At 37.2% G+C, this 27,892-nt stretch overlaps 1 long non-coding RNA gene across 4 annotated transcripts in view; it reads right to left on the reverse strand.

The window, feature by feature from the left end:
* The window catches only part of LOC109269398 (uncharacterized), a 200,390-nt gene that overhangs the window by 162,824 nt on the left and 9,674 nt on the right, over positions 1–27,892 (reverse strand). The window contains exons 4-5 of one of the 4 annotated variants that reach the window (XR_002081060.2): positions 26,184–26,446; positions 15,096–15,164 (exon numbers count right to left, since the gene is read on the reverse strand). The exons of 1 other annotated variant lie outside the window; for it this stretch is intronic. This is a non-coding gene — a long non-coding RNA (uncharacterized LOC109269398). Of the gene's footprint in view, positions 1–15,095; positions 15,165–26,183; positions 26,447–27,892 lie in introns of those variants that run through there. 2 more of the 4 variants (XR_002081058.2, XR_008420079.1) reach the window with 2 other exon arrangements.

Consider the following 27,892-nt stretch of genomic DNA (forward strand, 5'->3'; position numbering starts at 1 on the left):
GACAGAGTGTGAGCAGGAGAGGGGCAGAGAGAGAGGGAGACACAGAATTCGAAGCAGGCTCCAGGCTCTGAGGTATCAGCACAGAGCCCGACACAGGGTTGCAACTCAAGAACTGTGAAATCATGACCTGAGCCCAAGTTGGACACTTAACTGACTGAGCCACACAGGCGCCCCTGTATGAGTATTTCTAAATGTATGTTGATATTAATAAAATATAAACCCATTTAAGCAATAAATAATTCACAGAACCAACATCAAATATATTTTTCCAATCCACGTATTCATACTTCATTGAATAAATACATACTGAGAACTAGTACCTGCCAGTCCAGGTACTGGGGATTCAATAATGAACAAGTTAGATGTGGCTCCTGCCCTCAAGGTGTTTACAGTCTAGTTGGAAAGAGACAACAAACAATAATAAATTGGGTGAGACTTATGAAAGGAAAAACTAGGAGTTATGTCAGAGAAAAACAGGAGAGAAGGAAACATATTCCAAGAAGGCTTTTCCAGGAAAGTGACTTTTAGACTAAGATCTAAGGTCTATGAAGCAGCCAGCCAGGAAAGAGGTGAAAGAATAGCATTCCATTCAGATCAGCGTGAGCAAAGGCCCAGCCAAGTAAGAATCTTAAGTGTTTGAGGACATGAAATGAGGTCAGTGTGGGTGCAGCATACTGGGCAATAAGTGAGATGGAGTTGGAGAAGTGGGCAGGAACAGATCATTCAGTGTGGGTCATTATAAGATTTCCTTCTAATCACAGTAGGAAAAACTAGACGGGATAGGCTACTCACTGTCTATCTACATTACTAGATGCAGTAAGTACTATCTTATGCTGCATGTAAATAAGCATTTGTGTTTCCAGATACTCAAGTAATATTTCTAAAAATATTTCTTTCAAAATGTAGAAGGAACACTGGCATACTGAACAGTTTCCTAAAATATGGACAATTTCTTCTAACAGATCTAGTCAATTATGCATTGATAGAAACGTGGACCACCACAGCACCCTCCTCAACCAACCTTAAACAAATATCCACAGAAAAAAAGGAATTATTGAAATTAGGATCCAAGGGGCAAATTTTTTTTTTCTTTACCTCTGGGCACACCAAATGGCAACATTCTATCAAGTTCACGATAGTCCAGCCAACTCAAAACGGTTATGACCTGAAATAGAACTCATAGAGGAAACAGATGAATTTAGCCAGGGATGGATGTTGCCGCCTTCATACTTGAATTCCAGAAGATCACTATTCTGTTTGCTAGTCTACGCTTATTCTCATTGTTTATTTTCACATAGCTGAGTTTTTGTGCTTCCAAGGTATTCTCGCATATGAGGGGGAGGCTATGCTTCTATGTCCTTTTGTGTTTGAACGACAGTCTTAAATTTGAAATAAGAATATGGCGATCATAAACATATATTAATGACTCTCTATACAGTATTTTATGATTTTTTTAATGTTTGTTTATTTTATTTTATTTCATTTTATTTTATTTTTGAGAGAGAGAGAGAGAGAGAGAGAGACAGAGCATGAGCAGGGGAGGAGCAAAGAGAGGGAGACATAAAATCTGAAGGAGGTTCCAGGCTCCGAGCTGTCAGCACAGAGCCTGATGCGGGGCTCAAACTCATGAACCGTGAGATCATGACCAGAGCTGAAGTCAGGTAATCAAATGAGCTACCCAGGCGCCCCAGTATTTTATGATTTTTAAGTACCTTCACCAATTTGTGAATGCATGGATCCTTTAACTGGAGGCATTTGTCCTCTATAGTACTGTGAGAAGAGATCGAGAAATCAGCTGTCAGTGACTTCCCTGGGGTCTCCAAAGTTTTGGTGATGTAAGCACTTTTCTTCATTGAGTTAAATTTAGGAGGAAAGAAAAATCTGCTGAGTTTGTGTTTTTTATGGCAATAAGCCAATTTTCTTTTCCATATGTTGTTTGCCCTAGGGCACTCATAAGGTACATGGGATTCATTTCCACTGAAGGAGAAGGCTTAGAGCATGGGGGAGAACATGAATGAGACAAGATGGTATGAGTAGCTGTTTACTATGATCTGCAAAAAAATATATAAAAATTAGGACCGAACCATAATTGCACCAAAAACCATAAAATGCCTAGGAATAAATATAACCAAAGAGATCAAAAATCTATACACTGAGAACTATATAAACCTTATGAAAGAAAATGAAGAAGACACAAAAAAAAATGGAAAAAGATTCCATGCTCCTGGATAGGAAGAACAAATATTGTTAAAATGTCGATACTACCTAAAGCAATCTACATATCCAATGCAACCCCTATCAAAGTAACACGAGCATTCTTCACAGAGCTAGAACAAATAATCCTAAAATGTGTATGGAACAAGAAAAGACCCCAAATAGCCAAAGCAATCTTGGAAAAGAAAACCAAAGCAGGAGGCATCACAATCCCAGACTTCAAGCTATACTACAAAGCTGTAATCATCAAGATAGTATGGTACTGGCACAAGAACAGACGCTCAGATCAATGGAACAGAATAGAGAACCCAGAAATGGACCCACAAATGTATGGCCAACTAATCTTTGACAAAGCAGGAAAGAATATCCAATGGAATAAAGACAGTCTCTTCAGCAAGTGGTGCTGAGAAAACTGGACAGCGACATGCAGAAGAATGAACCTGGACCATTTTCTTACACCATACACAAAAATAAACTCAAAATGGATGAAAGACCTCAATGTAAGACAGGAAGCCATCAAAATCCTCGAGGAGAAAGCAGGCAAAAGACCTCTTTGATCTTGCCCGCAGCAACTTCTTACTCAACATGTCTCCAGAGGAAAGGGGAAAAAAAGCAAAAATTAACTATTGGGACCTCATCAAGATAAAAAGCTTCTGCACAGTGAAGGAAACAATCAGCAAAACTAAAGGGCAACCGACAGAATGGGAGAAGATATTTGCAAATGACATGTCAGATAAAGGGTTCGTATCCAAAATCTATAAAGAACTTACCACCTCAACACCCAAAAAACAAATAATCCAGTGAAGAAATGGGCAAAGACATGAATAGACACTTCTCCAAGGAAGACATCCAGATGGCCAACTGACACATGAAAAAATGCTCAACATCACTCATCATCAGGGAAATACAAATCAAAACCACAATGAGATACCACCTTACACCTGTCAGAATGGCTAGCATTAACAACTCAGGCAACCACAGATGTTGGTGACGATGTGGAGAAAGAGGATCTCTTTTGCATTGTTGATGGGAATGCCACTCAGGTAAACAGTATGGAGGTTCCTCAAAAAACTAAAAATAGAACTACCCTACAACCCAGCAGTTGCACTACTAGGTATTTATCCAAGGGATACAGGTATGCTGTTTCGAAAGGACACATGTACCCAATGTTTATAGCAGCACTATCAACAATAGCCAAAATGTAGAAAAAGCCCAAGTGTCCATCAATGGATAAATGGATAAAGAAGATGTGGTACATATATACAATGGAGTATTACTCGGCAATCAAAAAAAAAATGGGGCACCTGGGTGGCACAGTTGGCTGAGCGTCGGGCTTCGGCTCAGGTCATGATCTCGCTGTCTGTGAGTTCAAGCCCTACGTCAGGCTCTGTGCTGTCAGAGCTCTGTGCCTGCTTCAGATTCTCTGTCTCCCTCTCTCTGCCCCTCCCCTGTTCATGCTCTGTCTCTGTCTCTCTCTCTCTCTCAAAAATAAATACAGATTAAAAAAAAAATGAAATCTTGCCATTTGCAACTACACGGATGGAACTAGAGGGTATTATGCTAAGCAAAATTAGAGAAAGACAAATATCACATGACTTCACTCATATGAGGACTTTAAGACACAGAACAGATGAACACAAGGAAAGGGAAGCAAAAATAATATGAAAACGGGGGGGGGGGGGGACAAAACATAAGAGACTCGTAAATATGGAGAACAAACAGAGGGTTACTGGAGGGGTTGTGGGAGGGGGGATAGACTAAATGGGTAAGGGGCATCAAGGAATCTACCCCTGAAATCATTGTTGCACTGTATGCTTAGATGTAAATTAAAAATATATATATATAATAATAAATTAATTTAAAAAAATTAGGACTGAAGGCTAGGGATTAGGAATGTGCACAAAGTGAGGCTGGCATTCATATAAGTCGGCAGATTTTCTTGATTTGTTGTGCAAAACAGGTTGCTGGAAAGTCAAGGCCAGGAAAGCTTGAAGTACAGGCCCTTACAGAGATCACAATCCATTGGGATTTCAGACAAAGAGGTAACCCAGGGTTTGATTAAGGGCTCTGAAGAGAGAAGAAGAGGGGTGCCTGGCAGGCTCACTTGGTAGAGCATGCAACTCTTGATCTCAGGTTGGGAATTTGAGCTGCACATTGGGTGTACAGCTCACTTAAAAATAAAAATAAATAAATGAAGAGAGAAGTAGAGATTACTGTGATGGTATAGCGCATAGGAAGGATTTGGGGCCTGTGGGAAGGTAAGCCTCCTAGAGGAAGTCCTTTCTAAGCTGAGATTTAAGTAATAAAGATGGCATTTCAGGCACAGGAGTGGGATGGGTGGGTGAGAATGGGGACCATGGAGGAGGAAGTATTTATGCAAAATATTGTTAAATTCGAGGTACATTCCAGGAACTGAGTGTAATTCAATATGCTGAAGCACAGTGTGCAGGTGGAGTGGGTAGGGAGTGATTAAAAGCGAGGCTAGAGATATACACTCAATTACAGAGAGCCTTATAGAACAAGGTAAAAATTGATATGGGGGCAATGGGGATCCAATAAGGATTTTAAGAAGGAGAATGATCAATTGAAAAAGAGCAGTTAGGCGTCAGTGTGAAGAATGCATTGAAGTGGAAATAGTGAGATTTGATAATTGGTTAGAAGAAGGAGGTGAAGGAAAAGGAAGCCTACCTTTCTCTAGTTTCCTGGTTTAAAGAGCTGGTGGATGATGTATCAGTTCTCTAGCAGGGAACCAGAGTCAGTTGGGCTACTGTTCTTGGCACTAAGTCATACTATCTCCCTTCTATCACAGATCATGCATGTTGTCTTGAGAGGGAAATTGGGGCAGCCAAAATGCAGCTACGTATTGGGAACCATAGTTGTGATTTGCCAAGTTAGTCCTGTTTTATGCCTATTGTCCTGACATCTCATCTGCTGAAGCATTTTTCTGGAGAAGAGTGTCCTGGTTTGGACCTTACTAATGGGTGACTTCCCTTAGAAAGAAAAATAAGTTAGCTCTTTTCTTGAATACAAATTTTACTAGGGTTGCAGTCATAAGCTAGTGTGTAAAAGGAATGAGTTGGCTAGAATAATATAGTAATGAATAATTCATTATTCATATCACTTATCTGAGTAAAATTACTGTAGGAGACATTCTAAGTTATAACTATCTTGATTGAAAAAAGTTCAAGTACTTGTTGAACCTGCCCATTTTAATTTTTAAATTGGAAGTATAAGTTTTTCTAAATATTCCAGAGAGGGTTAATAAACCATAGACATGGCTACAGTACTACACATGTTTTGCAGAGCTTTTTTTCACAAAGATATGATTTATTATAGATAAGATTATTCTCAGGATATAGTTAAGGAAGCCCCATTATATCCTAAAGTAAATAGCTGATTTCAGGGCTACGGGAAAAAAAAATCTTCAGGATATCTGAATTTGGTGAAACTATTCTATGGCTCTGTCTTAAAAATTATCTATCTAAATGTTTTTATCTATATACCTCATTTATATATTTATAGCCCATCTCTTTCCAAAAAATATGTAAGATAGCCACAAAAGATTCATACACCACTAGAAAACATTTTTGCACAGAAGCTGGTATGTTTCTAACTGCAAACTCCTTCAAAAGATAACTTATACAGGCTGCCTGGTTATTTCACTTTCAAACAGATTGTATTCCAAAAATGCATTTGAGGGTTGGCTCTTTGGAAGTTGGAATAAATTTTTCTTTCAGAAACACTATGATGGTTGAGTTCCTAGGCAAGTGCACAAAAACCTGGTTAATCTTATATATATACTACTTGCTTGAATTCTGGGTCCTAGAAGCATTACTGAGGACAGCAGAATAAAGAGAGCTTTCCCCCCACTTTCTATATAAAGAGGAAAGTTCTAGAAAATTTGAACTCTATCTTGTTCTCTCCACCTTTTTCTCCCTGTTTCTTTCTCCTCCTGGTGATTCTTCAAGGTCCCAGTGATGTCCCAAGTCCTCACTACTTCCCTCCATTTGGGCCTGTTCCAATTCCTTGAAAATGTCCAATTTCCTAATGATTGCTTTGTTCTTCCTTAATACAACTCCCATGCTTTCAATGTAGTTGTCTTAACTTCCCATTGAAACATTCTAGTTGTGAATAACTAATTAACTCTGGATATTTGAAGAGCTCTTTTAAAATATGGAGGGAATGTATATTATTTCAAACATTTATGTTTTGGGAGGAAGAGCGTAATGCAATTTAACAACAGGCCTCCAAAGTTTGATTCTTTTTTTTTTTTTCTTAATTTTTAAAAATGTTTTCCAAAAACATTTCTTAACATTTATTTATTGGGGGGGGAGGGGCAGAGAGAGGGAGACAGAGGATCTGAAGCAGGCTCCATGCTGTGAGTACAGAGCCCAATGTAGGGGGTCAGCCCATGAACTGTGAGATCATGACTTGAACTGAAATCAAGACTTGGCCACTTAACTGACTGAGCTACGCAGGCAGCCCAAAATTTGATTCTTAAAATTCCTACTTTTATTTTTTTTTTATAATGTTTGCCCTTACTTTTTAACATTTGTTGTTGCCTTTACTTTTTTAAGTGAATGATAGCAATGATGAACATATCATTTTATAAAGTACATTGGTATAATTTTGAAACCTGTTACGGTATTGTTCTTATTTAACAGGAAGGGAAGCCGAGGCTCAGAGAAGCTAAGTAAGTATCTTGCTTGGAATCTCCAGCTCAGGCTGGAAAGGACCCAGGTTCTGAGATTCTGCTTTTGGGCCAGTTCTGCTGCATTCAACTGCCTCTCCAGTTTCCAAAGTTCCCAATATTTCCATGCTGACATTGAAGGTTCTAGCACTACTCGTGAGGGGAAAAGCTTGGAAAGTCAGGGATTTAGTGTAGGACTGTCATTCCTTGAAAACCATTTTTTGTCAGACTGTAGATGTGTTTCTTCTTGTAAGAACTAGTCATGTTGCTAATAGCTGACATAAACCTGAGATCTGGTCAGAATAGACGGAGGACGGGGCGCCTGGGTGGCTCAGTTGGGTGAGCGTCCGACTTCAGCTCAGGTCCTGGTCTCACCGTTTGTGAATTCAAGCCCTATATGGGGTCCTGCACTGACAGCTCAGAGCCTGGAGACTGTTTCAGATTCTGTGTCTCCCTCTCTCTCTGACCCTCCTCTGTTCATGCTCTGTCTCTCTCTGTCTTAAAAATAAATAAATGTTAAAAAAAATTAAAAAAAAAAAAAGAATAGATGGAGGGAGACATCAATAAATGGAAACTTTGCCCATTCAGAGGACATATTTATATTCATATATATATGTATATCAGAGAACATAGATCAATATATACTATAATTGTTTTCAATTTTCCATTACTGATGAGACAAATAATGTAAGCTATGAATGTCAGTATTGAGGAAACATTCAGAGATCGAGAACATACACTTGACCAAATCGTGAAGAAATGAAAAAAAGAAAAGGAGGTACAATCCAAGAGGCCATAATATTAATTGTTGTTATCAGAATTAAAATGAAGCCTGTCAAAATCAAATTTAGAAAGAGTCTGTATCTTTGGAAGAAAGAAAGCCTTATTGACAAGGTCTGATCATGCATTGGAAACTCTTTCCCTATTCCCTAATAACTTGTATGGATTTGTAAAGAGGATTTAGTTTACTTTCTCCTTTGGGGCCAATGTAACTAATCAGCAGTGAAAAAGATTACATAGGAAAACAGACATGCTCAGAAGTCCTAGCCACAGCTTTTGGCATGAAGCACCAAGGAGACCACTGGGACACCCCTTGGGGTGGTTAGAAGCATGAACCCTTGAAAATCTTGTTTTGGTCTGTCTAGTACTACAAGTGCTCTGAAAAAGCAATAGGCAAAGAACAGAAATAATTAACTCTCTCCATATTAAAAAAATTAAAGAGATAACTGAATTTAAAAATAATATTAGACAAACATTTATCAAAGCTTTTCAACAAGGAAAAACTTTTGCAAACCTGAGATCTGGTCAAAATAGACAGATGAAGGGAGACATCTGTGATTAAAGGAACTGTGATTAAAGGAAGTTATTAGACTATTGCCAGCATTAAAAAAAAAAAAAGAGTCAGATGATCTCGTGGGAAAGAAAGTTTTGGGAATGGGGGTGTGAAATGAGGAGAATGAGCTATGGAGGGCTGTGGTAGTTTTTTTTTTTTTTTTTTTTTTTTTAATTGCTGATAATCTATCAAACCTAGATAGGAGAAAATCTCATCAGTGAAAATGTTAATCCATTTACTTTAAACAAGGCTAGAACTTGAAGTAGGCAGATAGGTTAGACTTTATCATTATTTGGGAGTGATTGGATATACTTGTAATTCAGAACCTCCTCAAAGAATGCTGAGGTTAAACTGGAGCAAAAGAAGCATTTTTCATTTTGTTTCGGGAGCTAGGGAAACTTGTTTGTCTAGAAGCATACTGGGTCTTACTGAGGTATAGGAAAATACACTAAGATTAATTTACTGTACTACATGTTATTAGTAAAATAAAGATTCTAAAATCAAAGATCTGGGGTACCTGGGTGGTTCAGTCATTTGAGTGTCAGACTCTTGATTTCGGCTCAGGTCATGATCCCAGGTTCGTGGGATCTAGCCCCATGTCAGCATGAAGCCTCCTTAAGATTCTCTCTCTCCTTCTGCCCCTCTCCCCTCTTGCACTCTCTAAAATTTAAAAAGTAAATTTTTTTTAATAAAATAAAAAATAAAATTGAAGACCTATGTGTATGCAATGGTTATTTGTAAAAATCTTTACTCAGTTAATCTGTCATTACTTAGACGTAAAAATGCTGTCTCTGTAACCTTAATTCTAGTGCAAAAAATGATTTTGTTCTGATATTCTCTATCAACATACTTTGCTTTTGCCAGCATATAATTCTCATAGTTTGATAAAGGAGCTTCTTTTGTATTTAAAGGATATCTTTGAATACAAATAATATATAAATTATGTTTTGGATCAATTTACATTCAAATCCTTTACCTTTAGATTTAAGCTAAGAGCTCAATAATTTTTGAATAAATGAGTTTAAGACCAAGGTAAATTTTTTAGAAGGGCAGATTTAGTTAGCTACGGTAGGTGATACAGTACAGATACAAAGAGCATCCCACTGGCAGCAGAGTAAGTCAATATAGTCCTCTTAGTGCAATAAGGCCCAGAGGAGTGTATTAAAACTCAAAAGTCTTTACAGTATTTACTGTACAGGTTTACTGTACCGGTTTACTAAATTTGTCCAGTTCATTATTTTATAACATCTCCACAATTTCTATCTCCAAAATATGTCTTAAGTATGTCTACTTCTTGGAGCACCTGGGTGGCTCAGTCAGTTGGGCATCAGCTTTGGCTCAGGTCACGATCTCACGGCTTGTGACTTCCAGCCCTGTGTCGGGCTCTGTGCTGACAGGTCGGAGCCTGGAGCCTGCTTCAGATTCTGTGTCTCCTTGTCTCTCTGCCCCTCCCCCACTTGTACTCTGTTTCTCCCTCTCAAAAATAAATAAACATTAAAAAAATATATATTTGTCACAATTTATAATGACTTTGTTTCCTTCTAACTTACTGGTGTTTCTGTCTTTTCCCTCTAGACCCAGGACCACAGACTATGCCCATCTTGTTCTGATGAATGCCCAAGTACCTAACATATAGAGCCTGGTGAATTTATGAGAATTCATAAATGAAGAAATTAACAATAACCCTATAATGTGGACAGGCTTTTCAAAGAGGCAAAAATCACTTACTAATAATCACCCACCAGTGAAGTAGTGACCCAAATAAAAGTTAAGCCTTTATGATTGATAGTTTGGGGTTCAGTGAATGGCTGAATGATAGTTTGGGGTTCATTCACTGAATGGCCACTGGCTGTTTCTTCCTCTTGCCACACACCTTTGTTGAGAAAATTACTAATAGGAAAAAAACTGAGAATAGTCATGGAGCATGAAGAATACACATGATAAATTTGTTATTTTCTATACATGAGCAATGAGTAGACCAAATATAATATCTGCAAAGTATGCAAAAATTAGACTGGAGAAGGCCTTGAACTTCAGGGTAGAAAGTCTAAATTTTATTTGGAAAGTAATGAGCAGCCTGTGAAGGGTTCAGAATAAAGAAAGAATATTTACCAAACAGAACTTTCGAATATGCAAAATGTGTGAGGTTAGTGTATCATAGGGATATATGGAAGGATACCCTCTAAGGGACATACTACTATTTGATTATGTGCTTGGTCAAATCACGTCCTTCCTGTACAGTGTCAAGATGATGAAATGAGGAGAGTCCAGAACCAGAGAAGAGGTATCCCTGTTCGAGTCCCATCACTAACTACCTACCGAAGGTTGTCATATATCCTGAGTCTTTCTAACCACTCAGATGAATGGCTTGTGTTAAATAACCTCTAAGCTTCCGATTCTAGCATTGAGGAAAGTGCATAGTGAGCACTAAACACATACTTACCTATTAAGAGAATTAATGAATAAATAAATGGAACCTATAACGACATTTGTCACATTTCAATATTTATAGTTCCTTATAGAAACTTTGACGTTTCAGAAGAGTATGAAGAAGGAAACAAATCACACATAAATCTCTGCTCTTCCCGTTCTCTCTCTTAAAATTAATTAATTAATTAAATTAAAAATAAATAAAAAATACAATATAAAATTATGTGTGCCCCTGTACCATCCTTTTTAAAAACCATCTTAGTACAATCATTTTGTCATATTACTAAAAATTCTTCAGAAGCATGGTTTCTAATATCAGTAAAATAGTGATATACTTTTTTTTTTTTAAATGTTTACTTATTTTTGAGAGAGAGACTGAGAAAGAGACACAGAGCATGAGCAGGGGAGGGGCAGAGAGAAAGGGAGAGACAGAATCTGAAGCAGGCTCTAGGCTCTGAGCTATCAGCACAGAGCCTGATGTGGGGCACAAACTCACAAACTATGAGATCATAACCCGAGCCAAAGTCCGATGCTTAACTGACTGAGCCACCAGGTGCCCCTGGGTACTCTCTTTTGAAATGAACCAGTACCTGGGGCACCTGGGTGGCTCAGTTGGTTCAGTGTCTGACTCTTGGTGTTGGCTGAGGTCATGACCTCACGGTTGGTAGGATCAAGCCCTACATCCACCTCTGTGCCAACAGCATGCAGCCTGCTTGGGATTCTCTCTCTCCCTCTCTCTCTGCCCCTCTCGGCTGGTGCGCGCACGCTCTCTCTCTTAAAATAAATTAAAAAAAAAAAAAAAGAACCAGTATCTCACTTCATGCCCATCAGTCATCTGAAGTGACCTGTTGAGCATTACACTGTGTGTTGTACATGAATACTACCATCAAACTCAGGGCATTCCCCCCAATTTTATTTTCCTAGTATTTATTACTCATCTTTTTACCCTGGGAAGACATCCTGGACTTTTACAATGTCAGCAGAATTATGTATTCCCTCCTCTGTATTCCCATTTCACTATGTTTATCATTCTATTACTATAATCTTTATATCATAATTAGCTATCTATTTCCTTCTGTTAATTATGGGCTCCCAGAGGGCAGAGACTATTGTTCATCCTTGTGTCCTCAGGGCCTAGGACAGGGCCTGGAACTAAACTGGGTTGGGTTTGGTTTAAATCTCAATTTCAATGTATCCTGTAGTATAAATAGCCATCTGTCAGAAATTTTCACCTTTCAGGACTTACCATCGTTTCAGCTCTACATACCTAAAAGTATTAAAACTCCTAGCTCCTCCTACAAGAAAACAAACAAAAAATCCCTACTCCTTCTGTAAGAATATTTCTCCTTGTTATTGGTACCTTATTATCGTGGTCAAGCTTTAAACCTTGAAATTATTTTGACTATATTTGGTTACTTATTTCCAGTAACAATTTATTCTTTCCACAAATATATGCGGAGTGCTGCTTTAGGCCATGCCTTGTTCTGGGTGCTGGGTCTATAATAGCAAACAGGACAGACATGATTCCTTATCTTTTGGAGCTTACTTTCTAATGGAAGGAGGCAGTTAATAATGAAGCCAAGGAGAAAAATATCAGATAATGGTAAGTGCCTCGTGGAAAATTAGAACAAAATCATAAGTAGAGGGTAACTACTTTAGGCTGATCGTCAGGAAACGCCTCCCTATAGCATATTTCTCCTGTCTCTCCCCTTTCTTTCTAGTCCTGCCAACAGGCCCTCCTCACTTCATGCCTGCATCAGCGTAATAGCTTAATGGATAGGCTTCCTGGCTCCAGAATTAACTCTATATCTTACCACTAAATTGATCTTCTATTTGATTGTTGTGGGAAAGACAGGATAAGATCCATGGAAAATTGTAATTTTCTCCTTTGTTAAGCACACAGATAACAGCCTAAATTACAGAACTCAGATCCAATTTTTACTCACCAAACAAAAAAACTTAATTACTCATTAAGCTAATAAGGCATTAAAATTGGAGAGATCTCTTTGAATTTAGGCTCAGAAACCTATCTGATTAGTATTTAGGGAGAAGGGATTCAGAATTATACCCTGAAGGGAGCAAAGATTGACTCCTTTTTCTTTAACTACTGAGGCCAGACAGAAAAGAACATTCATGGAGCTCCAGCTAGATGCTATGAACTGTACTGTTTTATTATCCTTCTATTACTTAAACCTCAAGATAACCCTCTAAAATAGATATAATTAGTTAACTTGCTTCAAATCTCCACAATTAGCAAGTGGTACATAGTACAATGAGTAGCACTCAAGTTTGGGTAGAAACCCTAACTTTACAAATTGGTTATAAGTGATATCCTGAGAAACAAAAACAAGAACTACAAATCAGCTGAAAGAGTGGTACCTAGAATAATTATTTTATTTACATAATAAATGAATAAACAGATGAGAACAGGCAGAAAAATTTATACCCAAAGTAGTCATTTAGGGAAACGGGCAGGGGATGGAATTAACCAAAGTTAAAGATACTTATCTATTCATCAATGCAACAAATAGTCAGATGCTGTATTCAGCACTAGGGACATTGTTCCTGTTCTCTTGAACCTGAGGAGCTAGTGGGCCAGTAGATATTAATATATATGTGCTTTGAAACAAAAGCACAGGCTACATTGAGAGTTGGAGACCTGAACTATTCTAGAGGGTCCTTAGCAATTGACATTTAGGTTGGAATCTGAAAGGTAAATTGGAGTTTATCAGGCAAGTAAGCAGCTATTGAGCATTGAAGACAGAGTGAACATTACATTCTATATTGTACCATTACATCTTAAGGCAGAAAGCATCACAGTATTTGAAAACTGGAAGGGAACCACTTTGGGTGGAACATGAAAAAAGAGAGGGGGATGTAGAGTAAAGGAGATTGTGCAGGGACTTAAAGATTTTGAGCTTTATCCTAAGAGTAATAAGTAGACATTAAAGGGTTTTAAACCAGAGAAGGAAACACCAGATTTGTATTTTAAGAGATCACTATGTCTGCTTGCTGGAAAATAGGAGGGAAATCAATTTGAATGCAGAAAGACTACTAGGGACAGGATGGGTGGGTGGTGTCATTACAATAGCACAGGTGAGACTTGGTAATATATCTCACTGGGTCAGAGAGAACTGGGATGGATTCAAGAAGTATTTAGGAGACAGAATAGATAGGACTTGGTGACAGATCGTATTAGCATATGAGAGATAGGAAGGCTTCTGGAATAATTGGCCATATTTTCAAAGTAAGTAAGAAGGTGGTGTTAATTAGTGGCACTGGGACCCCAGATGGAAGAAGAGTGTGGGGAGTGAATACCATAAAGAAGTAAGCAGCTGAATAATGTTTGGGATGGGCTGTATATTATGCCCACTGTGATAAAGGAAAGTTTGGAACTCATTGGCTAAGAACAGTAATCTCTAATTTCTTTTTCAGAGAGGGGACCCTGGGGCTATGGGACCCTGCCCTCCTGGGGAGAGTGGGGTAGGGGCCAGATTGCTCCTAGTTACAGGTCCCTGGTCTAAGCTTTTTTTTTTTTTTTTAATGCCTATTAGTAAAAATAAATTGTCAGTAAGTAGTCCCATAAATTATAATTCACCAAATATTGGTAATCTCTACATTGATTTATTTTATAGATAAAATAAGTAGAAATAAAAATGATATCAATTTCTTCATATACCCCAATAAATCATGATACTGTGGACGTTAACTCACTTGAGTGTTTTGAAAAACACGGTATTATCATTTCAGATATACAACTCCTGGAAGAACCAAAGCCACCCTAAATATTTTAATTTAAATAAAATTGTAGGGGTGCCTGGGTGGCCCAGTCAGTTAAGTGTCCAACTCTTGATTTTGGCTCAGGTCATGATCTCACCATTTGTGAGTTCAAGCCCCACTTCGGGCTCTTGCACTGACAGTGTGGAGCCTGCTAGGGATTCTCTCTCCCTCCCTCCTCTTTCTGCCCCTCCCCTGCTCACACACTCTAAATAAATAAATAAATAAATAAACAAATAAACAAACAAACAAACAAACTAAAAAAAAGATTAACAACCAATCAAACAAACTAGATAACAAAGGAAAGCCTATCAAATACTGGGGTGCCTGGATTGCTCCATCAGTTGAGCCTCTGACTCTTGATTTCAGCTCAGGTCATGACCCCAGGCTCATGGGATGGAGCCCCATATCAGGCTCTGCACTGACTGTGGAACCTGCTTAAGATTCTCTTTCTTTCCCTCTGCCCCTCTCTCCTGCTCATTCTCTCTCTCTAAAACAAAGAGAGAGATAAACAAACAAAAAACCATCAAATACCTTACCCAAACTGAGAGGCTACCACCCTGGAGCCCAAATAGCAACTCTAGAAAAGTAACCAATCAAAGACAGGTTGCTCCCAGCAGACACATAACAAACTTCAAATTCACAGGCTACTAAAGTGGAAGTACATGTTTATTAGCTGGCACTGTTTTAGCTGCAAGAGACAGAGATACAAATTTTAACCTGTTTAAGAAAAAAGGGGGATTAATTAGGAGGGTTCTGGAGTGTTTTATGGGACCTAAAGAGAGTAACATGGTGAATCAAACCCAGGAACTTGAATCACATCAGTCCCTACATTTTCAAGGCTCTGTTCTTTTATACATCTTCTTTCTTCCTTTTATATTAATTACTTTAATTTTCATAACCTATGAAGTAGATATAACTAACATTCCCATTTTATGGATGAGGATGATGACCCTGAGTAGGTTGTTCAAGGTCATAAACTTAAAAAAGTGGCACAGCCAGGATTCAAACCCTAGCCATCTATTGCCAGGGTCCATTAACTTTCTATTATGGAATATTTTAAAGATACACAAAAGTGGAAAAACTAGTACAATTAATCCTATGCATGGACTAATCTAGCTGTGACAATCTAGGATACACACACACACACACACACACAAGGCTATAACAATCATAAACTTATGCTCACTTTGTTTCATATATACCCCTACCAATTACTCCCAATTGGTACTGATTATTTTGAAGGAAATCCCTTAATTTCATTTCATCCATAACTATTTCAGTGCGTACCTCTGAAGGAGAAATTTTAACATAATGGCAACATCCATATAGTCCTAACAATTAACACTTTCTTGACATCATCAAATATCCAGTCCATGTTAAAATTTCTCGTTGTTTCATAACTTTTTTTTTTCCTACAGGTGATTAATTTCTATTGGGATCCAAATGGTATCCAAACATTACATTTGATTGCCATATCTCTTAAGTCTCTCTCTCTCTCTCTCTTTTTTAAGGGCCTATACTTATTTAGATAAGACCTAAATAGTTATATTTGAAGTAGAAATTGACAGATGGCATAAGACATAGAGAACTAAAGTAAAATGGGAATTCAGAAATAACTTTTGGTGACAGTTACCAAGAATAATATTCTCGATTTAAAAAAAAAAAAAAATTACAGGGCACCTGGGTGGCTCAGTTGGTTGAGCATCCAACTCTCAATTTTGGCTCAGGTCATAATTCTAGGGTTGGGGGATTGAGCCCTGTGTTGGGCTCCACATTGAGTGTGGAGTCTGCTTAAGATTCTCTCTCTCTCTCTCTCTCTGCCTCTGCCTGTCTCCCCTGCCCCACTCATGCTCTCTCTCTCTCATAAAACAAAAACAAAAATACAGTGGAAGAGTACATGATGCCTATTAACATCCCTTGTAAAAGACAAAGAATTCTTATACCTTGTTGTCTTTGAAAAAGAGAGAGAGAGAGCATGAGTAGGGGAGGGGAGTAGAGGGAGAGAAAGAGAGAAAGAGAATTTTAAGCAGGCTGATATGTTGGCAGTAAGTAATGATCACTGTCCACAGCAGCAGATAAACATAATATGAGCCACATATGTAATTTTAAATGTTATAGTACCCTTATTTGTAAAAAAGTGAAAACAATTTTAATAATATATTTTATTTAACTCAGTACGTCGAAAATACTGTCATTTTGATACTTAACTAAAAATCATTAATGATATATTTTATATTCTTATTTTCATACTAATTTTTCAAAGTCTGGTGTATTTTTTCCACTTATAGCTGGTAGGTGTTACAGTCTGCTTGCCCTGGCCCATGAGAGCTGACTGTGAGCATCTCATCCCATCTACATTTAGGACATTCCACTGGTAGCTCAAAATGGCTATGGTGATAGTATTTACGCCACAGCAAACATCACAAAGCAGGGTTTTTTCCACCTCAGAGAGCCAGTTATTAAACACTTAACAGTATACCACCGGTTAAATCACATCTCATTTCGGACCATCCCCATTTCAAGTGCTCAATGACTATATATGGCTAGCAAATATTGTATCACATAGCCCATTATGGGGCATGGAGTTGAGTGTAATCTATTCTATCATTCGTTCTCTGCTAATTAGCTAGAATAGTCCTACAGAGAAAAATTTTCCTCGTTAACTTTTTAGTTATCCTAATGTATAGTAAATTCAAGGAAGGCAACATACAGCCTCAATTATTTTCCTTTATTAACTAGTATTCACAATAATGAGTTGATTCCACAGCAAAAGTAACCAATTAGTATTTTTTGGTAGCATTATGAGTTCATAGATTCCAACATATTTGATCGTTTCAATCCATTGCATTTACTATTTTTATTAATGTTCATATTGTCCCATCTTTGGCCATTGGAGGCTTCTTTAAGTTCAGAGCCCACATTTTAGACTGCTAAGCTACCACTAACACCAACCAGACTTTATGTCTTTTAATTTCAACCATTAGAAAGTAATTGACCTTATTTTCTAGATCAAAAGTACAAAAAGCTTGGGATTCATTGACTTAGCTTGTTTCAAGGGCCCGCCACTATGTCCAGCAATGTCACATGGGAACTTGGCAACTCTGTTAGGAATCAAAGGTGAGGCTATCCTAGAAGAACAATCACTTGGTAGACAAAACAATAGATGTCCACCATCACATATTTAAAAGATTACCGAGAAAATTTTAAAGCACATCATCCTTTTCATGTCATTAATTGGTTGCTTTGTTTATTCATTCAACACATATCTATTAAGAATCTGTGATATTCATGGAACTATTATTCTGACTGTTAAAGTTAGTTTAAAAAAACATAAACCGGGGCGCCTGGGTGGCTCAGTCAGTTAAGCGTCCGACTTCGGCTCAGGTCACGATCTCGCGGTCCGTGAGTTCGAGCCCCGCGTCAGGCTCTGGGCAGATGGCTCAGAGCCTGGAGCCTGTTTCCAATTCTGTGTCTCCCTCTCTCTCTGCCCCTCCCCCGTTCATGCTCTGTCTCTCTCTGTCTCAAAAATAAATGTTAAAAAAAAAATTTTAAAAAAAATAATAAAAAAACATAAACCTGTGTGAAATTCTTATTTTGTGTTATTTTTATTTTTTTCTTTTTATTTGTTGCTGTTATGCATTTATTTTTTTTTAATTTTCCCTATGTGAAATTCTTGAATCCCTAAAGATGTTTGACTCTATCAAACTGAAAGAGAATGAGTGTTAAAAACACTGATATCCTTTAGAAAGTACTCATAGGCCCTTTAGAAAGTAGCACAGAAGGCATAATTGCACATACGTAAGGAGACAGAGAGCATCTTTTTGTTTCATGTGAGTTCAAGAAAGAGGCACTTTTTACTCAGATCGTCCCTGAGATATGAAAACTACATTTTACGTTAAATGACCTCATTTAAAATTTTCTATGGCAAAAATTAAATGGGACAACAAAGAGTTCTAACAGAGCAAGTGTGGCCCCTCCAACTTCTTAGTATCCCCTCAATGAAATCTCTGAGAGCAGTAACATTCATCCAACATCCCTGCTAATCAACTGGAGATTGGGCAGATGAGTATTTTAGTCATGGTCATATGCTTGCATAATCTTCAGCGAGCAAAATATGAAGAACCTATTTTCTAGTAAAAATAGAATGCACAATAACCAAAACATTCAAAGAATGAATTGTTAAAATTCACCAGGTACTCCAAAACAAGCAAAGAAGTACTTTCAGGATTTTCTTTTTAAAAACAAAAATATCAGCAAACGTTTCAAAACTGAAACTTAACTGACCTTAAAATTGTAGTTATCTTGAAAAAAAGAAAAATTGTAGTTGTCTTATAATATTTATGGTTTTTTAATAAACTTGTACATTTGTAGACAATTTAACACAACCATAAAACATGCTAGCAGGGAAAATAATTAACCTGAGGGAATAAATGGGGAAAGTTACCAAGCAAAAGAAAGCCTAGATTCCAAGATCCCTCCAAATAGGAAATTGTTATCCTGTTCATTTTATTTTAGAATCTTGCTTCTTTTTTGTGGGTGGTGGCTACAGGGAGGTCTAGGAGATAATTTAAGGAAAATAAAAATATTATGGATTATATTTAAATTTTTTCATTCAAAATAGAAATAACATTGAGAGAAAAAATGTGTACTTTTAGAACTCAAATGATGTGTTTTATTGAAAACTGTCAATAAAGGAAAGAATATGGTATAACTAGTCATTCTTTTTATTTTTGTAATACTGATGACTCTAATTGTCCTGTGCTTTGAATAACAGAATACATTCCTGCAGATTTTCCTTCTAAGAGGTACCTGTACTTCTCTGGGAAATGTTTTTTCAGTCTAATATTTAAACTTTCATTTACAAGTGTGCTACTTAGCAATTCTGATTTGGTTAGCAACATTTAAATATATTACTTAGTCATTTATGATAATTTAGCACTAAAGATAAATAATCATACTTATTCATATTTGCTATATTCATTTGAATTATAGACTTCAGTGATTTTTAGGGTACTTGAAAGTATAAATGAGAGTTATTGTCCTTGTTTGGTCACTATATTTTATGTTATCAATACCAATATAATCTGTTGCAAATTCAAGTTGATGATACTATTGCTTCTAATTGTATTCTATGGTATACACTAATAATAATACACTGTCATTTTTTCAATCAACATCTACAGAAAGATTGCCAGTGTAATAGATTATGTTAGTGTGTTAGAGACACAAAAGTAGATATGACATAATGTTCCTTTAGAGAGTTCATAGTGGTGGTGCAGACAAATCCATACCTAGCCATATTAACATAATGTAATAAGGGCAAAGATAGGCAGGGGTCTTGGGTATTACAAAGGCACAAAGGTGTGTGTGTGTGGGGGAGGTCAGTAGGTAAGTAAAAGACTTTCTAGGAAGAGATGATAACTGAGGTAGGTTTTATGAAAGAATAATTAGTAATTAATTAAATGATGAGAAAGAAGGAGGGTGCTCCAGACAGAAATAGCGCCACTGCTAGAGAGCAAAGTGAAAGATAAGAAGTAGAGGGAGATGATAAGAGATTAAAATAGAAAGTCAGATGGAGATGGAATTATTGAATTCCATGTTAAGGAGCTTGAACTCAATCTCACAAACAATGATGATTCACTGAAATGTTTACATAGGGAAATGAGGGGCGCATGGGTGGCTCAGTCAGTTGAGCGTCTGACTTCGGCTCAGGTCATGATCTCACGGTTCGTGGGTTTGAGCCCCGCGTCGGGCTCTGTGCTGACAGCATAGAGCCTGGAGCCTGCTTTGAATTCTGTGTCTCCCTCTCTCTCTGCTCCTCCCCCACTCATGCTCTGTCTCTCTCTCTCTCTCTCTCTCCTTCAAAAAATAAATAAAATAGTTTAAATAAATAAATAAATAAATAAATAGGGAAACGAGATAGTAAGCTATAGACAGGGCCAGACCAGAGACTAGAAGTGTAGTTAAGAGGATGTCATAGTATTCAGGATGAGAGCTGATGAGAGCCTGAACTAGGAGAGTGATAGCAGAGTTGGGGGTAGGAAAAGGATTCAAGAACTAATTAGGAGGTAAACTGCATAAGAGTTGGTAATTGATTGAATATGGGACATACAGAAAATGCAAGAGTTAAAGACAATTGTGAAGCATAGCACCACACCAAGTACAACAGAGAATACAGGAGAATGAATAGGTTTCACAGGAAGTGATGACTTCAATAATTTTAGATTTGAGTGTGAGGTGTAACTGTAGCATACACATAGCAGCCAATCAGCGCTCTGCAGAATGTTTTGACATATAGCTCTAGACTTGATGTCATTACCAAGTGGCAGTTAAAACCATATCAATGGGTCAAGCAACTCAGAATGTAGTGAGAATTTTTCCCTCTCAACTCACTGTGAAATTATACTTTTAGAGTGCTTATCTCCACTTTTAACTGTGAACTTTAGATCCAGTACCTATCATGAGTGGATCAATCTACTTGATTCATCATTAATTTATGTATCTTTGAGGTTGTCTTCAGAGTCTAGACATGGAGGCTTACGTTAAGTGAAGAAGCACAAAACAAAACAAAGACAAGCAAAGTATCTAAAATTAAATGTATTGGCAATTCTTCAGGATTATTTCTTACATTCCAGTGGCTCAACAATAACCCCCAACATATTGATTTCTTGTGGAACTTTTAAAGTAGCAGCTGAATTCTTTGATTAGTTAAAAGCAACTCTATTATTTTTGTTGACTTTTAAGTTAAATCAAAACTATTTTCTGTGCAGGCTTCAAGGAAAGAACATGAATAAAACTCTTACAATGACATTTCAGGATCATGTGTGGAAACCATGCAGATTAGCACTGACACACTTTCCAAGAGCTACTAAAGACAGCCTTTATGCAACTGGGCAAAATGAGTGGGTGAATAGTTGTGTGTGTGTGTGTGTGTGTGTGTGTGTGTGTGTGTGTGTGTTTTATTTTTTTTTAATTTACATCCAAGTTAGTTAGCATATAGTGCAACAATGATTTCAGGAGTAGATTCCTTAATGCCCCTTACCCATTTAGCCCAACCCCCCTCCCACAACCCCTCCAGTAACCCTTTGTTTGTTCTCCATATTTAACAGTCTCTTATGTTTTGTCCCCCTCCCTGTTTTTACATTGTTTTTGTCTCCCTTCCCTTATGTTCATCTGTTTTGTCTCTTAAAGTCCTCATATGAGTAAAGTCATATGATATTTGTCTTTCTCTGACTGACTAATTTTGCTTAGCATACCCTCTAGATCCAACCACATAGTTGCAAATGGCAAGATTTCATTCTTTTTGATTGCCGAGCAATACTCCATTGTATATATATACCACATCTTCTTTATCCAGTCATCCATTGATGGACATTTGGGCTCTTTCCATGGTGTGTGTGTGTGTGTGTGTGTGTATGTGTGTGTGTGTGTGTGTGTGTGTTTTAAGTGGAGCCATGACCTCTGAGATTTTCTGTTGTTTTCACTATGATCTATAAACTGAACAAAGTGCTATTTTCTTTCTCACAGAAGCAGTCCATTACTTGTCTGGCACTAAGGCACTGTATCGGAATGAAGCCATAGCTCCTGTTGCTTTTAATGGCAAATACGGGCTACCTGTGCCTCCTTTCCTATGTCCCATGTCCAAGGTAAACAATTTGATACAGCAATTCACAGTTCTAATTTTCGAAAATTCTAATTTGCCACAACATTTTTTCATGATCTAGGACCCTGCTTCAGAATCTTTCTAATCACATTGCTAAGCAGTAATTAAATTACCACCAGTCAACTGGAGCTGACAAGCAAGAAGGAACTTGAGTGCTACTGCTGGTCAAGACCTTCCTTTTCCACATTTGACTTAAGGCAGGCATCAAGTGTGATTTTCCTTGAGATAAAAAAGTGAACTGAGAATATAAAGATAACCAGAACTGTGTTCCTTCTTCAAGGAGCTCACAGTGGAGTAGGGGAGATAGACATGTGAAATAACTGAGGATCCTTCACACTAACGGTTTAATCTGACTCTACAGTTTAACCAAGAAAGGGGAGATGAAAAAGAACAGATGCTTCATCTATGTCACCCTATGCAAGTACATGGAGTACAGAGCTTTTACCTCCTACCCAAACTGAAACCAAGGCAGATAAACTTATTTCATTCAATCACCTAAAGGTATTGAGAATAATCTCTTTGAAATGTCACAATCAACATGGATTTAATGTTAACAATAAATACAAAAATTTAGCCGGTTACACATAAATAGCCAAAATAATTGGTTTACTAGAAATCCTGTATTTGACATGAAGTCCAAGCATAGCACTGGGATACATACAGTTACCATATAAAAATTTAAGAAAATTCTTCCATGATCCTCAAAGTGAATCTCAAAAGCACATCTAGCAACGGACTCCACAGCTAAAGAAGGATGTGGAGAAAGTGGAAGGGATTTGAGAGTCACAGAGATGATTAAAGGGTTGGGAAGATGGGAGCTAGAAATTATTTAGCCTAAGTTAGAGAAGACTACCAGGTTTCTTAATAACAGTATTCAAGCAGAGGAAGGGTTGTTATATACAAGATGATGAACAGCTGCTTTCTATCTCAACTGGAGAGTGGACAGAGGAAACAGACTTTGAATACAGCATGATATACCTAAGTTAGACATAAAGAAGAACTTTTAAGAATGAGGATCATTGGATAAGAGACCTCAGGATCCTCTTATTATTTTTTTAATGTTTACTTATTCATTTTGAGAGAGAGAGAGAGAGAACGCACATGTGTGAGCAGGAGAGGGGCAGAAAGAGAATCCCAAGCAGGCCCAATGCTGTCAGTGTAGAGCCATACAGGGGGCTCGATCTCACAAAGTGTGAGATCATAACCTGAGTGGAAATCAAGAGCTGGATGCTTAACTAACTGAGCCACCCAGGCACCCCCAGGATCCTCTTATTGTACCTATTCCTTAAATGATGCTGTTTCACAGGGTCCTTTTCAAATTCTTTATCTCTTTTCACTTTATATGTTGTCCTTAATTTATTTCATCTACTCCGATTTAAATTACCTAGTATAAACTGATAATCCCCAACATACATCTATATATCTTTTTCTCTATATCTCTAATCCAGACCACTTTGTAAATGGCCTCCTGGACATCAGGCTTCTGTCTTTTACTTGTTCAACTGTCATAACTGATAACCCTGTCTCTCCAGTCTTCAATTCCATTCTCTGGTCTATATGATGTTCTGAACCTTGGTTTCAGCTGAGGTCATGATCTCACAGGTTTGTGAGATCGACCCCTACATCGGGCTCTGTCCGCACAGGGCCCACTTGGGATTCTGTCTCTGCCCTTTCTCCACTCATGGGCGCACATGTTCTCTCTCCTCCAAAATAAATAAATAAACTTAAACAAAAGATTTAAATAAATAAATAAATAAATAAATAAATAAATAAATAAATAAATATTAAAAAGCAAGTCCAGTCATTTCCCTGCTTACAATTTTCTGACAGACCCCATCATTTACTTGCTTTCCATCATTTTATCCCTTAACCTATCCAATACCATCCTTGTCACTCACCAAATGTTATTAATTCCAAGATAATTTCACCCCTTTCATCCCACTCTGTCTTTACAAGTCTGTGCTTTTTTTAAGTCTCTGTATTATTCACTCTTCCTAGAACACACTTATCTCCTTCTTTCTCTGGTTCAGCTTCAGTTCTAGGAATTTTTCATTGACCTTACCACATTGGACTAGTGGCCATGAATAAATGCTCATGAATTTCCATGAAAACTTGCCTTGAATAACTTAATGTTGTAGTCAGTATTAATAAGAGCGTTTCCAGACTTCAGGTTCAGTAATTGCTCATTTAGAAAACATTTAAGTAGCTTGCTAACAGAATCTAATGATCAACCTTCAAAAGTGGTATATATCAGACTATTGTGTTTATCACACTAGCCTCAGGCTGCTGTTCGTCTGACACTTCTTGCAGCATTTCCTCTGGCATTTCCACATCACTCTCCCATTACCGTACTAGTGCCTTTTCCTCAATCTCTTAGCCTGGCACAATTATTGATACATATTTAGACACTTTATGTGCAGCCTCTTGAACTCATTTCTTACAATACTCCTATGAGGCAGGTAGTGTGCTCACTTTACAGGTGAGAAAGTCATCACCTATCCACAAACAACATATATGTATGTGCATGTTACTTAAACAGAAGAAAAATATACATGTCATGTATATTCTATGGGCTCTGGCCTACCTAACATGTCCTCTTAAATACCTCAAAAGAATCTCAAAATGAAATTTCCAAAACATGAATTCATAACTTTACTCCCAAATCTTGCTCTTCTGATGTTACCTGCTTAGTGAATAGTGGACACTTAAGAGTCATCCTCCACACTTTGCTCTCTTTTAATCCCCATATCCAATCCATCCCCAATTTATATATATAAGATTTTCTTCCTAGCTATTTCTTAAATTTGTCCAGTTCTCTCCAACTTTACCATTATTAGCTGAGTCCAAGTTTTCATCATGTCTTATAACAGCCCCTATATCCTTTGGTCTTCTTCTTATCCATTTTCTACAGCCAAAAGGATCTCAAAATCCAAATCTAATCATGGTACTTCACGCTGTCCCTTCCTCCCACCTCATTTAAAAGCTCTTCAGCAGCTTCCCATTGTTCTTATCAAAAAGACAAACTTAAAACTGCTATTCAATGGATCACATCCATGCATCTCAAATTCACCTATTCTCACATCCTGCTCCCCTTCCTCAATTGCTCCAGGCAGTCAGGATTGCTTTCTGTCCTTCAAACCCGTGATGACACATTGTTCTGCAGGCCTCAGCACAGACTGGAAAGCCATCTCTCTTCTCCATTTCACCAAGTTAACTTTTAATCATCCTTCAGATACCACTTTCCTGGAGAAATCTTCTCTGATTACCCTCAAAAACCAAGTCTAACCTTTCTATTTCTAAAAGCCCATTTGTTTCCTTCTTCTCTTCTTTGTATTTGTTTTTGTGATGATTTGATTATCAACCTCCTCCATTAGATTGTAAGCTTCACGAGAGCAGGAACTGTTTATTCTTGTTCACCATTTTATCTCTAGTACTTATCTCTACTACCTGGCATGCAGTGTTGGAAAAATTGAATAAATTAATTTGTTGATTTATATTTGGTAAGCACTGATCTAAGTGCTTTACATATATACTTTCATTAAATTTGCACAACAGACTTACCAGGTTACTACCTTTCTATTATTAACTCCATTTAGAAATGGGAAAAACAGGCTCTAAAGATATTGGGTAATTTTCCCAAGACTCACAAGTTGAAAAGTTAAATCCTCTACAGTAAAACTATATGCCCAACATTTTGTGGATACCTTTGGAGACATTAATGTATTAATTAATGTAACACTGAGCACATGAGCAGGAAGAAGTCTCTGAATCATGAATTGATCATTTGTGTCTCTTGAGCAAACCTGAAAATCCTGAAATATTTAAGAGTCAACAACAGAATCCCACGGTTGTTAGGTCAGGTTACTTAAACAGAAGAAAAAAGTAGGCTGGACCTGAATTGTACTTGTTCAGTGAGCCTAATTGTTCCACTGACCAGTGAGGCATAATAACTTTGCACAGTACAACACTGACTGTGACTGGCCTAGGGGAATGTATCTCAGAGCAGTCAAAAAAATTTATCAAGCCAAAATTAATTAATTGATTCTCACTTCACCGAAAAGAAAACAACTTACCTCACTCACGTTCACTGTCTTTGTTCATGCAGAAGACTCTGCTGAGCCATTGTAAGTAGTGCAACTACTTTGAGCAGTTTATCCAAAAGTGCTTCTGAGTTTTTCCTTCTCCACCTACACTGTCTGGTCAACTCCTTTTGAGAACAGAGGTATAGTGGCATAGCCATTCTTTACGGGTCTTGTTGCAAGAGTAATATATCAAAGTTCAAGATGAATTTTATGTTGGTTGATCACGAATGTTCGGAAGAGCTTCACCTTCATTTCTGGAAGTTGTGTTAAGGATTTTTAAATTATCATTACCATCTTTTATGAAGTTATTGTCATCATGACTACTGAATTTTTACTACATGTAGGAGGCTGATAGATACTTAATCTTCAGGTTACTACAGAGAAAGTCTTCAGAATTCCCACTAGCTTTTCAAGCAGGACTTGAAGAAGTAGAAATAATTTGTTGATCTCAGTAGTATTTTCTCAGATCTGCTACTCAGGTTTGGGCATTCCCAAACTGGGCTTGTTCACTATATTTTAAATACATTAGAGTTTGGATACTATCTCAAACCAACTCAGAATAGATTGCCAATTATTTTTCAATAGAACATTTATCTGGAAGGAGAACTTAGCTTGTTTACTAAGAGAATTTCTTCCTAGTGAATGAATCTACATAGGAGGCCAAATTAAAGATCAGATTGTTGGATGAGCCTGTAATTAGGAATTAGATGGTATTAAGAAGTATCTGATTTAGTCATTTCCTTGCTTAAAAAATCTTTCAGTCTTGCCATTGCTTCAGGAGAAAAAACAAATTTTGTATTGGTCTCTCCCCCTTCTTTCTTTTCAAATCTCACCTCAAGCATTTCTATAGTCCAAACACACTTGAACTACTTAAAATGTTCTTACTTCTAGGATAATTTTCCTTATATTTTGGTAAAATTCATGCTTTCATCTATATTCCCTAGCAATTCAATTTTTAAAACCAGCAATAATCATTCTGTCCTCCATGTTTCCACAGCAATTTGTACATATCTCTATCAACACTTAACCATTATAATTATTAATTTTACATGTTCCTCTCCTTCATTGAAATGGGAGTTGCTTGGGGGTTGGGACAATCTTATTTACCTATTAAATCCTGGTGTTTGGTACACAGTAGAAATTCAAAACATGTCTTTAAAATGCTTGTTGGTTACGTTCACTAAACTAGGTAGTAAAATGAATATCTCCATTCCTCAATAAGTCCAGAATATTCTGTTTTATAAAATAAACATTCCTATTTACATTCTACTAGACTGGTGTTTCTCTCAGGATTTTGAATCTTGTGAGTTAATAAAAATAACTTTTTAAAAACATTTTAGGAAGCAATGAAGCAAAAAACATTAAAAATAAAGCCACCATTTGTTAATATCACAATTTTAAAATATACCTTAACTCTAAACCATGAGAAAGGATATAATTTAAAATAATAGCCTTTTAAATTGAACAAATTTAACATTATGAAAAATTTTCTAGGTTATTATTTTTTTTTTCTTTCCCAACTGGTGAAAATTAGCATTTGGGACACACTGAACTAGATCAGTGTCCCCCCCCCAAAAATAATTTTAAAATACTAGGTACCCTTTCATACATTTCTAAGATATCACTTGAGATATTTTCATTGTAAATTCAAATTATTGTAATGAATGTCATTTCTGGCATGTGATAGATATTGACACTAC

Source organism: Panthera pardus, unplaced genomic scaffold, assembly GCF_024362965.1.
Source record: "Panthera pardus isolate Hobbes unplaced genomic scaffold, ASM2436296v1 HiC_scaffold_7, whole genome shotgun sequence".
Classification (NCBI taxonomy): domain Eukaryota; kingdom Metazoa; phylum Chordata; class Mammalia; order Carnivora; family Felidae; genus Panthera; species Panthera pardus.